Source organism: Prunus avium, chromosome 1 (assembly GCF_965620075.1).
Source record: "Prunus avium chromosome 1, drPruAviu1.hap1.1, whole genome shotgun sequence".
Lineage (NCBI taxonomy): Eukaryota > Viridiplantae > Streptophyta > Magnoliopsida > Rosales > Rosaceae > Prunus > Prunus avium.
The window spans coordinates 23,985,534-24,000,471 of NC_142284.1; positions in this window are offsets into that span (position 1 = coordinate 23,985,534).

Consider the following 14,938-nt stretch of genomic DNA (forward strand, 5'->3'; position numbering starts at 1 on the left):
ATTCTATTTGGTTTCCCTACTTTTTATTTATTTTTCTTTATAATGTTTAAAGTCTACGTAGTTCTCTATTGTTCATTCCTAATCCTTTTAATTCCATTTCAAGTTTGTGTGTTGGTTTTAGCAATTTATGACAGCTTAATGAAAATGGAGAGAGATGGCAACCTCAATCATAAGAATGGGAAGTGTGGAGCAATGGGAGAAGTCGCGACCTCCAACTGCATCACGCTCGACCTAATCGCTTCAAGGGGGAGTATTCCAATCCTTTCTCTTTAGTTGTTTTGTTATTATTTCAATAATTTTAATTTTCTATTTCTTTTATAAGAAAATAAAAAAAGATTTTTTATATGAGCTGACTCGTGGTAACTCCAGTGAGCATCTCCGTCAATACAGTGTCTAGGAGTTCTTTAGGCGACACCTTCGGTGTCTAAGAAGTTTGGGTTTTAAGCGGGACCATTGTGACCCCTCCAACCTTCCCGGATCCCCTGGCTGTGTTTTCTGAGGCCCTTAACTGGTCATCCGCGAGTTGCTTGTATATTCGTGTGTTTTTAAATTAAGTTTTTTTTTATATTTTCTTTGTTATCTTTTCTGTTGAGTCTTTGTTTTTGTTTTTGTTTTGTTAAGTTAGTTTATGTATTTTATTTACGTGGTATGGTTAGTTAGTTTATTTCTGAGTGTTAAAACACATTTTTATTTTATTTCAAACTCTGCATTAAGAACAAAAAAAAAACAAACAAACAAAAAACAAACGAACCAAAAAAAAAAAAAAAAAAAACTTCTTCTTCTTCTTCATCTTCTTTATCTTCATCTTCATCATCATCATGGCTTGCCTCTATTGTCTCGCACTCGTAGAATCTGCAGCAGCTCTACATGGTCCTCATTCTTTCTCTGCAGTGCTTCCACATGCTGATTGGCACAGTAGAGCCGCTTCTGCAAGTCCGCCACCATAGCCTTCAAGGAAGCCACTTCCTCGCTCAGCGCGGCACACTCCCGTGTCCTCGCCAGAAATTGCATGCCCAAATTGGTAGCCGAGACCGCATGGAGCACAGATAAAGAGTGGGACTCATCCACCGCCATCTTGTCAGACCTACGTGCCACATGCAGATGATCTGCCGGTGTGAGTATACTGCCAATCATGCCACCCAGCTGCACTGCTCTGTTCGGCATTGCCTCAGCAAAGTTCGGTATTGCCTCAGCAAAGTTTGAGGCCGTGCCGTGATGATATGTGGAGTTTGGGAAGACAGGAGTTGGAGGAGCCCTTATCTAGGCATTAGGTGGTGCAAGGGATAGCTCAAGGTTGAGATCATCAAGGTGAGCGCATGAGGATGCCATTGTTTTGTTTCTGGATTTTTTGATGTTTTTCTTTGAGTTTGCAGGAAGAAATGCTGGGTATCATCCGCTTGTAGAGGCGTGCTTTAAATAGACATATGCTGATGAGGGTGCCAACGCCATTTTGGATTTCCCGGGCATGCCCGACCTAATCGCTTCAAGGGGGAGCACCTTTACTTTCACTTTATTTATTTATTTTTACTTCCGTGTTTTCTGGTGTTTTATGTTTTTGCCCGTTACTTTCATTTTCTAGTGCTTTGTGTTTTTGCCTTTCCCTTTCGGCTATCATCTTTGTCTTATTTTAGTTAGGGAAATGTGTTTTCTTTTCCGTTTGTCGTCTTTGTTTTATTTTAGTTGGGAAGTGTGTTTTCTTTTTCTTTTTCTTTCTGCAACCTTACTCTTTTATTTCCGAAACAAAATAATAAAAACAAAAACAACCAAAAATAAAATAAAATAAAAACAACAATTAGCAGTAGAAATCATTTCTTCACAGTGCTCGGTGTCTCGACCATTGGAGCTTTGAGTTTGGCCCTCTGGCTATCCTCTTCCGGGGCTTCACGCACAGCCTCTTGGGGCTCATCACTTGAGCTCCCAAAGATCGCATTCTAAGCTTGAGCGTAACGTATCTCGCACTCTTAGGAACGAACTGCCTTTGAACTTGAATTGTCCAATTTCTTACACCTATTGATTTCAGATCGAGCCCAAAACTTGGGCAACATCATAATATGGTGGGAGGAGTCATTTGGTTAGTTTTGAGTGAAATCCGATCTCTAAAATTATGGAATACACCAACCACTCCGATTTGGAACTAACTGCCTCTGAACATAAATTGTCCAATTTCTTACACCTATTGATTTCGGATCGAGCCCAAAAGTTGGGCAACATCATAACATGGTGGGAGGAGTCATTTGGTTAAGTTTGAGTCAAATCCGATCTCTAGAACTACCCAAAACACCAACCACTCCAATTAGGAACGAATTGCCTTCGAACTAGAACTATCCAATTTCTTACACCTTTTGATTTCGGATCGAGCCCAAAACTTGGGCAACATCATAATATGGTGGGAGGAGTCATTTGGTTACGTTTCAGTGAAATCCGATCTCTAGAACTACCCAAAACACCAACCACTCCAATTAGGAACAAACTGCCTTTCAACTGGACTTGTCCAATTTCGAACACCTATTGATTTCGGATAGAGCCCAAAACTTGGGCAACATCATAATATGGTGGGAGGAGTCATTTGGTTAAGTTTGAGTGAAATCCGATCTCTAGAACTAACCAAAACACTAACCACTCCAATTAGGAACGAACTGCCTTTGAACTTGAATTGTCCAATTTCTTGCACCTATTGATTTCGGATCCAGCCCAAAAATTGAGCAACATCATAATATGGTGGGAGGAGTCATTTGGTTGGTTTTGAGAGAAATCTGATCTCTAGAACTATGGAATACACCCACCACTCCAATTAGGAACGAACTGCCGTTGAACTTGAATTGTCCAATTTCTTACACCTATTGATTTCGGATCCAGCCCAAAACTTGGGCAACATCATAATATGGTGGGAGGAGCCATTTGGTGTGTTTTGAGTAAAATCCAATCGCTAGAACTATGAATTACAACAACCACTCCAATTTGGAACGAACTTCCTTTGAACTTGAATTGTCCAAATTCTTACACCTATTGATTTCGGATCGAGGCCAAAACTTGGGAAACATCATAATATGGTGGGAGGAGTCATTTGGTTAAGTTTGAGTGAAATCCTATCTCTGGAACTACCCAAAACACCAACAACTCCAATTAGGAACGAACTGCCTTTGAACTTCAATTGTCCAATTTCTTACGCCTATGATTTCCGATCGAGCCCAAAACATGGGCAACATCACAACGTGGTGGGAGGAGTCATTTTGTTAAGTTTGAGTGAAATCCGATCTCTAGAACAACCCAAAACCCCAACCACTCCAATTAGGAACGAACTGCCTTTAAACTTGAATTGTTCAATTTCTAACACCTATTGATTTCGGATCGAGCCCAAAACTGTGGCAACATCATAATATGGTGGGAGGGGTCATTTGGTTAAGTTTGAGTGAAATCCGATCTCTAGAACTATCCAAAACACCAACCACTCCAATTTGGAACGAACTGCCTTTGAACGTAAATTGTCCAATTTCTTACACCTATTGATTTCGGATCGAGCCCAAAACTTGGGCAACAGTGAAATCTGATCCCTAAAACTACCCAAAACACCAACCACACCAATTAGGAACGAACAGCCTTTTAACATGAATTGTCCAATTTCTTACACCTATTGATTTTCGATCTAGCCCAAAACATGGCCAAGATCAGAACATTGTGGGAGGAGTCATTTGGTTAAGTTTGAGCGAAATCCAATCTCTAGAACTACCCAAAACACCAACCACTCCAATTTGGCACGAACTGCCTTTGAACGTAAATTGTCCAATTTCTTACACCTATTGATTTCGGATCGAGCCCAAAACTTGGGCAACCTCCTAATACGGTGGGAGGAGTCATTTGGTTAAGTTTGAGTGAAGTCCGATGTCTAGAACTATCCAAAACACCAACCACTCCAATTTGGAACGAACTGCCTTTGAACTTGAGTTGTACAATTTCTAACTCCTATTGATTTTGGATCGAGCCCAAAACTGGGGCAACATAATAATATGGTGGGTGGAGTCATTTGGTTATGTTTGAGTGAAATCCGATCTCTAGAACTACCCAAAACACCAACCACTCCAATTAGGAACGAACTGCCTTTGAACTTGAATTGTCCAATTTCTTACACCTACTGATTTCGGATCGAGTCAAAAACTTGAGCAACATCACAATATGGTGCGAGGAGTCATTTGGTTAAGTTTGAGTGAAATTTGATCCCTAGAACTACCCAAAACACCAACCATTCCAATTAGGACCGAATTGCCTTTGAACTTGAATTGTCCAATTTCTAACAACTATTGATTTCGGATCGAGCCCAAAACTGTCGCAACATCATAATATGGTGGGAGGAGTCATTTGGTTAGGTTTGAGTGAAATCCGATCTCCAGAACTACCCAAAACACCAACCACTCCAATTTGGAACGAACTGCCTTGGAACTTGAATTGTCCAATTTCTAACACCTATTGATTTCGGATCGAGCCCAAAACCTGGGTAACACCATAATATGGTGGGAGGAGTCATATGGTTAAGTTTGAGTGAAGTCCGATGTCTAGAACTATCCAAAACACCAACCACTCCAATTTGGAACGAACTGCCTTTGAATTTGAGTTGTACAATTTCTAACTCCTATTGATTTTGGATCGAGCCCAAAACTGGGGCAACATAATAATATGGTGGGTGGAGTCATTTGGTTAAGTTTGAGTGAAATCCGATCTCTAGAACTACCCAAAACACCAACCACTCCAATTAGGAACGAACTGCCTTTGAACTTGAATTGTCCAATTTCTTACACCTACTGATTTCGGATCGAGTCAAAAACTTGAGCAACATCACAATATGGTGCGAGGAGTCATTTGGTTAAGTTTGAGTGAAATTTGATCCCTAGAACTACCCAAAACACCAACCATTCCAATTAGGACCGAATTGCGTTTGAACTTGAATTGTCCAATTTCTAACAACTATTGATTTCGGATCGAGCCCAAAACTGTCGCAACATCATAATATGGTGGGAGGAGTCATTTGGTTAGGTTTGAGTGAAATCCGATCTCCAGAACTACCCAAAACACCAACCACTCCAATTTGGAACGAACTGCCTTTGAACTTGAATTGTCCAATTTCTTACACCTACTGATTTCGGATCGAGTGAAAAACTTGGGCAACATCACAATATGGTGGGAGGAGTCATTTGGTTAAGTTTGAGTGAAATCCGATCTTTTGAACTACCCAAAACACCAACCACTCCAATAAGGAACGAACTTCCTTTGAACTTGAATTGTCCAATTTCTGACACCTACTGATTTCGGATCGAACCCAAAACTGGGGCAACATCATAATATGGGGGGAGGAGTCATTTGGTTAAGTTTGAGTGAAATCCGATCTCTAGAACTACCCAAAACACCAACCACTCCAATTAGGAACGAACTGCCTTTGAACTTGAATTGTCCAATATCTTACACCTATTGATTTCGGATCGAGCCCAAAACTTGGGCAACATTATAATATGGTGGGAGGAGTGATTTGGTTAAGTTTGAGGGAAATCCAATCTCTAGAACTACCCAAAACACCAACCACTCCAATGAGGAACGAACTGCCTTTGAACTTGAATTGTCCAATTTCTTACCCCTATTTATTTCGGATCGAGGCCAGAACTTGGGCAACCCCATAATATGGTGGGAGGAGTCATTTGGTTAAGTTTGAGTGAAATCCGATGTCTAGAACTACCCAATACACCAAACCACCCCAATTAGGTACGAACGGCCTTTGAACTTGAATTGTCCAATTTCTTACACCTATCGATTTCGGATCGAACTCAAACTTGGGACAACAACATAATATGGTGGGAGGTATCATTTGGTTAAGTTTGAGTGAAACCCGACCTCTACAACTGCCCAAAACACCAACCACTCCAAATAGGAACGAACTTCCTTTGAACTTGAATTGTCCAGTTTCTTACCACTATTTATTTCGGACCGAGCCCAAAACTTGGGCAACATCATAATATGGTGGGAGGAGTCACTTTGTTAAGTTTGAGTGAAATCCGATCTCTACAACTACCCAAAACACCAACCACTCCAATTAGGAACGAACTGCCCTTGAACTTGAACTGTCCAATTTCTTACCCCTATTTATTTCGAATCGAGCCCAAAACTTGGGCAACATGATAATAGGGTGGGAAGAGTCATTTGGTTAAGTTTGAGTGAAATCCGATCTTTAGAACTACCCAAAACACCAACCACTCCAATTAGGATAGAACTGCCTTTGAACTTCAATTGTCCAATTTCTTACCCCTATTTATATCGGATCGAGCCCAAAACTTGGGCAACACCATAATATGGTGGGAGGAGTCATTTGGTTAAGTTTGAGTGAAATCCGATCTCTAGAACTACCCAAAACCCCAACCTCTCGAATGAGGAACGAACTGCCTTTGAACTTGAATTGTCCAATTTCTAACACCTATTGATTTCGGATCGAGCCCAAAAATTGAGCAACATCATAATATGGTGGGAGGAGTCATTTGGTTAGCTTTGATTGAAATCCGATCTCTAGAACTATGGAATATACCAACCAATCCGATTAGGAACGAATTGCCTTTGAACATAAATTGTCCAATTTCTTACACCTATTGATTTCGGATCGAGCCCAAAACTTGGGCAACATCATAATATGGTGGGACGAGTCATTTGGTTAAGTTTGAGTGAAATCCGATCTCTAGAACAACCCAAAACACCACCCACTCCAATTAGGAATGAACTGCCTTTGAACTTGAATTATCCAATTTCTTACACCTATTGATTTCGAATCTAGCCCAAAACTTGGGCAACATCATAATATGGTGGGAGGAGTCTTTTGGCTAAGTTTGAGTGAAATCCGATCTCTAGAACTACCAAAAACACCAACCACTCCAATTAGGAACGAACTGCCTTTGAACTTGAATTGTCCAATTTCTTACACCTATTGATTTCGGATCGATCCCAAAACTTGGGCAACATCATAATATGGTGGGAGGAGTCATTTGGTTAATTTTGAGTGAAATCCGATCTCTAGAACTACCCAATACACCAACCACCTGAATTAGGAACGAACTGCCTTTGAACTTGAATTGTCCAATTTCTTACACCTATTGATTTCGGATCGAGCCCAAAACTTGGGCAACATCATAATATGGTGGGAGGAGTCATTTGGTGTGTTTTGAGTAAAATCCAATCGCTAGAACTATGAATTACCCCAACCACTCCAATTTGGAACGAACTGCCTTTGAACTTGAATTGTCCAATTTCTAACACCTGTTGATTTCGGATCGAGCCCAAAACTAAGGTAAAATCATAATATGGTGGGAGGAGTTATTTGGTTAAGGTTGAGTGAAATCCGATCTCTGGAACTACCCAAAACACCAACCACTCCAACTAAGAACGAACGGCCTTTGAACTTGAATTGTCCAATTTCTTACACTTATTAATTCGGATCGAGCCCAAAACTTGGGCAATATCATAATATGGTGGGAGGAGTCATTTGGTTAGTTTTGAGTGAAATCCAATCTCTAGAACTATGGAATACACCAACCACTCCGATTTGGAACGAACTGCCTTTGAACATAAATTGTCCAATTTCTTACACCTATTGATTTCGGATCGAGCCCAAAACTTGGGCAACATCATAATATGGTGGGAGGAGTCATTTGGTTAAGTTTGAGTCAAATCAGATCTATAGAACTACCCAAAACAAGAACCACTCCAATTGGGAACAAACTGCCTTCGAACTTGAATTGTCCAAGTTCTTACACCTTTTGAATTCGGATCGAGCCCAAAACTTGGGCAACATCATAATATGGTGGGTGGAGTCATTTGGTTAAGTTTGAGTGAAATCCGATCTCTAGAACTACCCAAAACACCAACCACTCCAATTAGGAACGAACTGCCTTCGAACATGAATTGTCCAATTTCTTACACCTATTGATTTCGGATCTAGCCCAAAACTTGGGCAACATCGTAATATGGTGGGAGGATTCATTTGGTTACGTTTGAGTGAAATCCGATCTCTAGAACAACCCAAAACACCAACCACTCCAATTAGGATAGAACTGCCTTTGAACTTGAATTATCCAATTTCTTACACCTATTGATTTCGAATCTAGCCCAAAACTTGGGCAACATCGTAATATGGTGGGAGGATTCATTTGGTTACGTTTGAGTGAAATCCGATCTCTAGAACTACCCAAAACACAACCACTCCAATTAGGAACGAACTGCCTTTGAACTTGAATTGTCTAATTTCTTACACCTTTTGATTTCGGATCGAGCCCAAAACTTGGGCAACATCATAATACGGTAGGAGGAGTCCTTTGGTTAAGTTTGAGTGAAATCCGATCTCTAGAACAACCCAAAAGACCAACCACTCCAATTAGGAACGAACTGCCTTTGAACTTGAATTGTCCAATTTCTTACACCTTTTGATTTCAAATCGAGCCCAAAACTTGGGCAACATCATAATATGGTGGGAGGAGTCATTTGGTTAAGTTTGAGTGAAATCCGATCTCTAGAACTACCCAAAACACCACCAATCCAATTAGGAACGAACTGCCTTTGAACTTGAATTGTCCAATTTCGTAAACCTTTTGATTTCGGATCGAGCCCAAAACATGGGCAACATCATAATATGGTGGGAGGAGTCATTTGGTTAAGTTTGAGTGAAATCCGATCTCTAGAACTACCCAAAACACCAACCACTCCAATTAGGAACGAACTGCCTTCGAACATGAATTGTCCAATTTCTTACACCTATTGATTTCGGATCGAGCCCAAAACTTTGGCAACATGGTAATATGGTGGGAGGATTCATTTGGTTACGTTTGAGTGAAATCCAATCTCTAGAACTACCCAAAACACCAACCCCTCCGATTCAGAACGAACTGCCTTTGACCTTGAATTGTCCAATTTCTTACACCTATTCATTTCGGATCGTGCCCAGGACTTGGGCAACATCATAATATGGTGGGAGGAGTCATTTGGTTAATTTTGAGTGAAATCCGATCGCTTGAACTACCCAATACACCAACCACCTGAATTAGGAACGAACTGCCTTTGAACTGGAAATGTCCAATTTCTTACACCTATTGATTTCGAATCGAGCCCAAAAGTTGGACAACATCATAATATGGTGGGAGGAGTCATTTGGTGTGTTTTGAGTAAAATCCAATCCCGAGTACTATGAATTACCCCAACCACCCCAATTTGGAACGAACTGCCTTTGAACATAAATTGTCCAATTTCTTCCACCTGTTGATTTCAGATCGAGCCCAAAACTAGGAAACGACGTAATATGGTGGGCGGATTCATTTGGTTACGTTTGAGTGAAATCCAATCTCTAGAACTACCCAAAACACAAACCCCTCCAATTCGGAACGAACTGCCTTTCAACTTGAATTGTCCAATTTCTTACACCTATTCATTTCGGATCGTGACCAAAACTTGGGCAACATCATAATATGGTGGGAGGAGTCATTTGGTTAAGTTTGAGTGAAATCCGATCTCCAGAACTACCCAAAACACCAACCACTCCAATTAGGAACGAACTGCCTGCGAACTTGAATTGTCCAATTTCTTACACCTATTGATTTCGGATCGAGCCAAACACTTGGGCAACATCATAATTTGGTGGGAGGAGTCATTTGGTTTGTTTTGATTGAAATCCGATATCTAGAACTATGGAATACACCAACCACTCCGATTAGGAACGAACTGCCTTTGAACCTAAATTGTCTAATTTCTTACACCTATTGATTTCGGATCGAGCCCAAAACTTGGGCAACATCATAATATGGTGGGAGGAGTCATTTGGATAAGTTTGAGTGAAATCCGATGTCTAGAACTACCAAATACACCAACCACCCCAATTAGGAACGAACTGCCTTTGAACTTGAATTGTCCAATGTCTTACACCTATTGATTTCGGATCGAGCCCAAAACTTGGGCAACATCATAATATGGTGGGAGGAGTCATTTGGTTAAGTTTGAGTGAAATCCGATCTCTAGAACTAGCCAAAACACCAACCACTCCTATTAGGAACGAAATGCCATTGAACATGAATTGTCCAATTTCTTACACCTATGGATTTCGGTTCGAGCCCAAAACTTGGGCAACATCATAATATGGTGGGAGGAGTCATTTGGTTAAGTTTGAGTGAAATCCGATGTCTAGAACTACCAAATACACCAACCACCCCAATTAGGAACGAACTTCCTTTGAACTTGAATTGTCCAATTTCTTACACCTATTGATTTCGGATCGATCCCAAAACTTGGGCAACATCATAATATGGTGGGAGGAGTCATTTGGATAGTTTTGGGTGAAATCCGATCTCTAGAACTATGGAATACACCAACCACTCCGATTAGGAACGAACTGCGTTTGAACATAGATTGTCCAATTTCTTACACCTATTGATTTCGGATCGAGCCCAAAACCTGGGCAACATCATAACACAGTGAGAGGAGTCATTTCGTTAATTTCGAGTGAAATCCGATCTCTAGAACTACCCAATACACCAACCACTCCGATTAGCAACGAACTTCCTTCGAACATAAATTGTCCAATTTCATACACCTGTTGATTTCGGATCGAGCCCAAAACTTGGGCAACATCCTAATACATTGGGAGGAGTCATTTGGTTCAGTTTGTGTGAAATCCGATATCTAGAACTACCCAAAACTCCAACCTCTCCAATTAGGAACGATCTGCCGTTGAACTTGAATTGTCCAATTTCTTACACCTATTGATTTCGGATTGAGCCCAAAACTTGGGCAACATCGTAATACGGTGGGAGGAGTTATTTGGTTAAGTTTGAGTGAAATCCGATCTCTAGAACTACCCAGAACACCAACCACTCCAATTAGGAACGAATTGCGTTTGAACTTGAATTGTCCAATTTCTTACAGCTATTGATTTCGGATCGAGCCCAAAACTTGGGCAACATCATAATACAGTGGGAGGAGTCATTTGGTTAATTTTGAGTGAAATCCGATCTCTAGAACTACCCAATACACCAACCACCCCAATTATAAACGAACTGCCTTTGAAATTGAATTGTCCAAGTTGGGGGGAGGTGTTATTTGGTTAGTTTTGAGTGAAATCCGATCTCTAGAACTATGGAATACACCAACCACTCCGATTAGGAACGAACTGCCTTGGAACATAAATTGTCCAATTTCTAACACCTATTGATTTCAGATCGAGCCCAAAACTTGTGCATCAACACAATATGGTGGGACGAGTCATTTGGTTAAGTTTGGGTGAAATACGATCTCTAGAACTACACAAAACAACAACCACTCCAATTAGGAACGAACTGCATTTGAACTTGAATTGTCCAATTTGTTACACCTATTGATTTTGGATTGAGCCCAAAACTTGGGCAACAACATAATACGGTGGGAGGAGTCATTTGGTTAAGTTTGAGTGAAATCCAATCTCTGGAACTACCCAAAACACCAACCTCTCCACTTAGGAACAAACTGCCTTTGAACTTGAATTGTCCAATTTCTTACACCTATTGATTTCGGATCGAGCCCAAAACTTGGGCAACATCATAATATGGTGGGAGGAGTCATTTGGTTATGTTTGAGTGAAATCCGAACTTTAGAACTACCCAATACACCAACCACTGCAATTAGGAACGAACTGCCTTTGAACTTGAATTGTCCAATTTCTTACACCTATTCATTTCGGATCGAACCCAAAACTTGGGCAACAATATAATATGGTGGGAGGAGTCATTTGGTTAAGTTTGAGTGAAATCCGATCTCTAGAACTACCCAATACACCAACGCACCCAATTAGGAACGAACTGCCTTTTTACATGAATTGTCCAATTTCTTACACCTATTGTTTTCGGATCGAGCCCAAAACTTGGGCAACATCATAATATGGTGGGAGGAGTCATTTGGTTATGTTTGCGTGAAATCCGAACTCTAGAACAACCCAGAACACCAACCACTCCAATTTGGAACGAACTGCCTTTGAACTTGAATTGTTCGATTTCTTACCCCTATTTATTTCGGATCAAGCCCAAAACTTGGGCAACAACATAATATGGTGGGAGGAATCATTTGGTTAACTTTGAGTGAAATCCGATCTCTAGAACTACCTAAAACACCAACCACTCCAATTAGGAACGAACTGCCCTTGAACTTGAATTGTCCAATTTCTTACACCTATTGATTCCTGATCGAGCCCAAAACTTGGGCAACATCGTAATATGGTGGGAGGAGTCATTTGTTTAAGTTTGAGTGAAATTCAATATCTAGAACTACCCAAAACACCAACCACTCCGATTTGGAACGAACTGCGTTTGAACTTGAATTGTCCAATTTCTTACACCTATTGATTTTGGATCGAGCCCAAAACTTGGGCAACATCATAATATGGTGGGAGGAGTCATTTGGTTACGTTTGAGTGAAATCCGATCTCTAGAACAACCCAAAAGACCAACCACTCCAATTAGGAACGAACTGCCTTTGAACATGAATTGTCCAATTTCTTACACCTTTCGATTTCGGAACGAGCCCAAAACTTGGGCAACATCATAATATGGTGGGAGGAGTCATTTGGTTATGTTTGAGTGAAATCCGATCTCTAGAACTACCCAAAACACCACCAATCCAATTAGGAACGAACTGCCTTTGAACTTGAATTGTCCAATTTCTTACCCCTATTTATTTCGGATTGAGCCCAAAACTTGGGCAAAATCATAATATGGTGGGAGGAGTCATTTGGTTATGTTTGACTGAAATCCGATCTCTAGAACTACCCAAACCACCAACCACTCCAATTAGGAACGAACAGCCTATGAACTTGAATTGTCCATTCCTTACACCTTTTGATTTCGGATCGAGCCCAAAACTTGGGCAACATCACAATATGGTGGGAGGAGTCATTTGGTTAAGTTTCAATGAAATCCGATCTCTAGAACTACACAAAACACCAACCAGTCCAATTAGGAACGAACTGCCTGTGAACTTGAATTGTCCAATTTCTTACCCCTATTTATTTCGGATTGAGCCCAAAACTTGGGCAACATCATAATATGGTGGGAGGAGTCATTTGGTTAAGTTTGAGTGAAATCCGATCGCTAGAACTACCCAAACCACCAACCACTCCAATTAGGAACGAACTGCCTATGAACTTGAATTGTCCATTTCTTACACCTTTTGATTTCGGATCGAGCCCAAAACTTGGGCAACATCATAATATGGTGGGAGGAGTCATTTGGTTATGTTTGAGTGAAATCCGATCTCTAGAACAACCCAAAACACCACCAATCCAATTAGGAACGAACTGCCTTTGAACTTGAATTGTCCAATTTCGTACACCTTTTGATTTCGGATCGAGCCCAAAACTTGGGCAACATCATAATATGGTGGGAGGAGTCATTTGGTTAAGTTTGAGTGAATTCCGATCTCTAGAACTACACATAACCAACCACTCCAATTAGGAACGAACTGCCTTTGAACTTGAATTGTCCAATTTCTTACCCCTATTTATTTCGGATTGAGCCCAAAACTTGGGCAACATCATAATATGGTGGGAGGAGTCATTTGGTTAAGTTTGAGTGAAATCCGATCTCTAGAACTACCCAAACCACCAACCACTCCAATTAGGAACGAACTGCCTATGAACTTGAATTGTCCATTTCTTACACCTTTTGATTTCGGATCGAGCCCAAAACTTGGGCAACATCATAATATGGTGGGAGGAGTCATTTGGTTTAGTTTGAGTGAAATCCGATCTCTAGAAGTACCTAAAACACCAACCACTCTAATTAGGAACGAACTTCCTCCGAACTTGAATTGTCCGATTTCTTACCCCTATTTATTTCGGATGGATCCCAAAACTTGGGCAACATCACAATATGGTGGGAGGAGTCATTTGGTTAAGTTTGAGTGAAACCGATCTCTAGAACTACCCAAAACACCAACCACTCCAATTAGGAACGAACTGCCCTTGAGCTTGAATTGTCCAATTTCTTACACCTATTGATTCCTGATCGAGCCCAAAACTTGGGCAACATGATAACATGGTGGGAGGAGTCATTTGGTTAAGTTTGAGTGAAATCCAATCTCTAGAACTGCCCAAAACACCAACCACTCCAATTTGGAACGAACTGCCTTTGAACTTGAATTGTCCAATTTCTTACACCTATTGATTTTGGATCGAGCCCAAAACTTGGGCAACATCATAATATGGTGGGTGGAGTGATTTGGTTAAGTTTGAGTGAAATCCGATCTCTGGAACTACCCAAAACACCAACCACTCCAATTAGGAACGGACTGCCCTTGAAGTTGAATTGTCCAATTTCTTACACCTATTTATTTCGGATCGAGCCCAACACTTGGGCAACATCATAATATGGTGGGCGAAGTCGTTTGGTTAGTTTTGAGTGAAATCAGATCTCTAGAACTATGTAATACACCAACCACTCCGATTAGGAACGAACTGCCTTTGAACATGAATTGTCCAATTTCTTACACCTATTGATTTCGGATCGAGCCCAAAACTTGGGCAACATCATAATATGGTGGGAGGAGTGATTTGGTTAATTTTGAGTGAAATCCGATCTCTAGAACTAACCAATACACCGACCACCCCAATTAGGAACGAACTGCCTTTGAACTTGAATTGTCCAATTTCTTACACCTATTGATTTCGGATCGAGCCCAAAACTTTGGCAACATCATAATATGTCGGGAGGAGTCTTTTGGTGAAGTTTGAGTGAAATCCGATCTGTAGAACTACCCAAAACACCAACCACCCCAAAACTTGGGCAACATCATAATATGTGCTTGCTCTCATTCATGAATGAACTCATTGAAGTGATGCTATGCTATGTGTGCATAACCATTCAATGTGCTTTCTTTTCACCCTACGTATATGTGTGTTCCATCAACC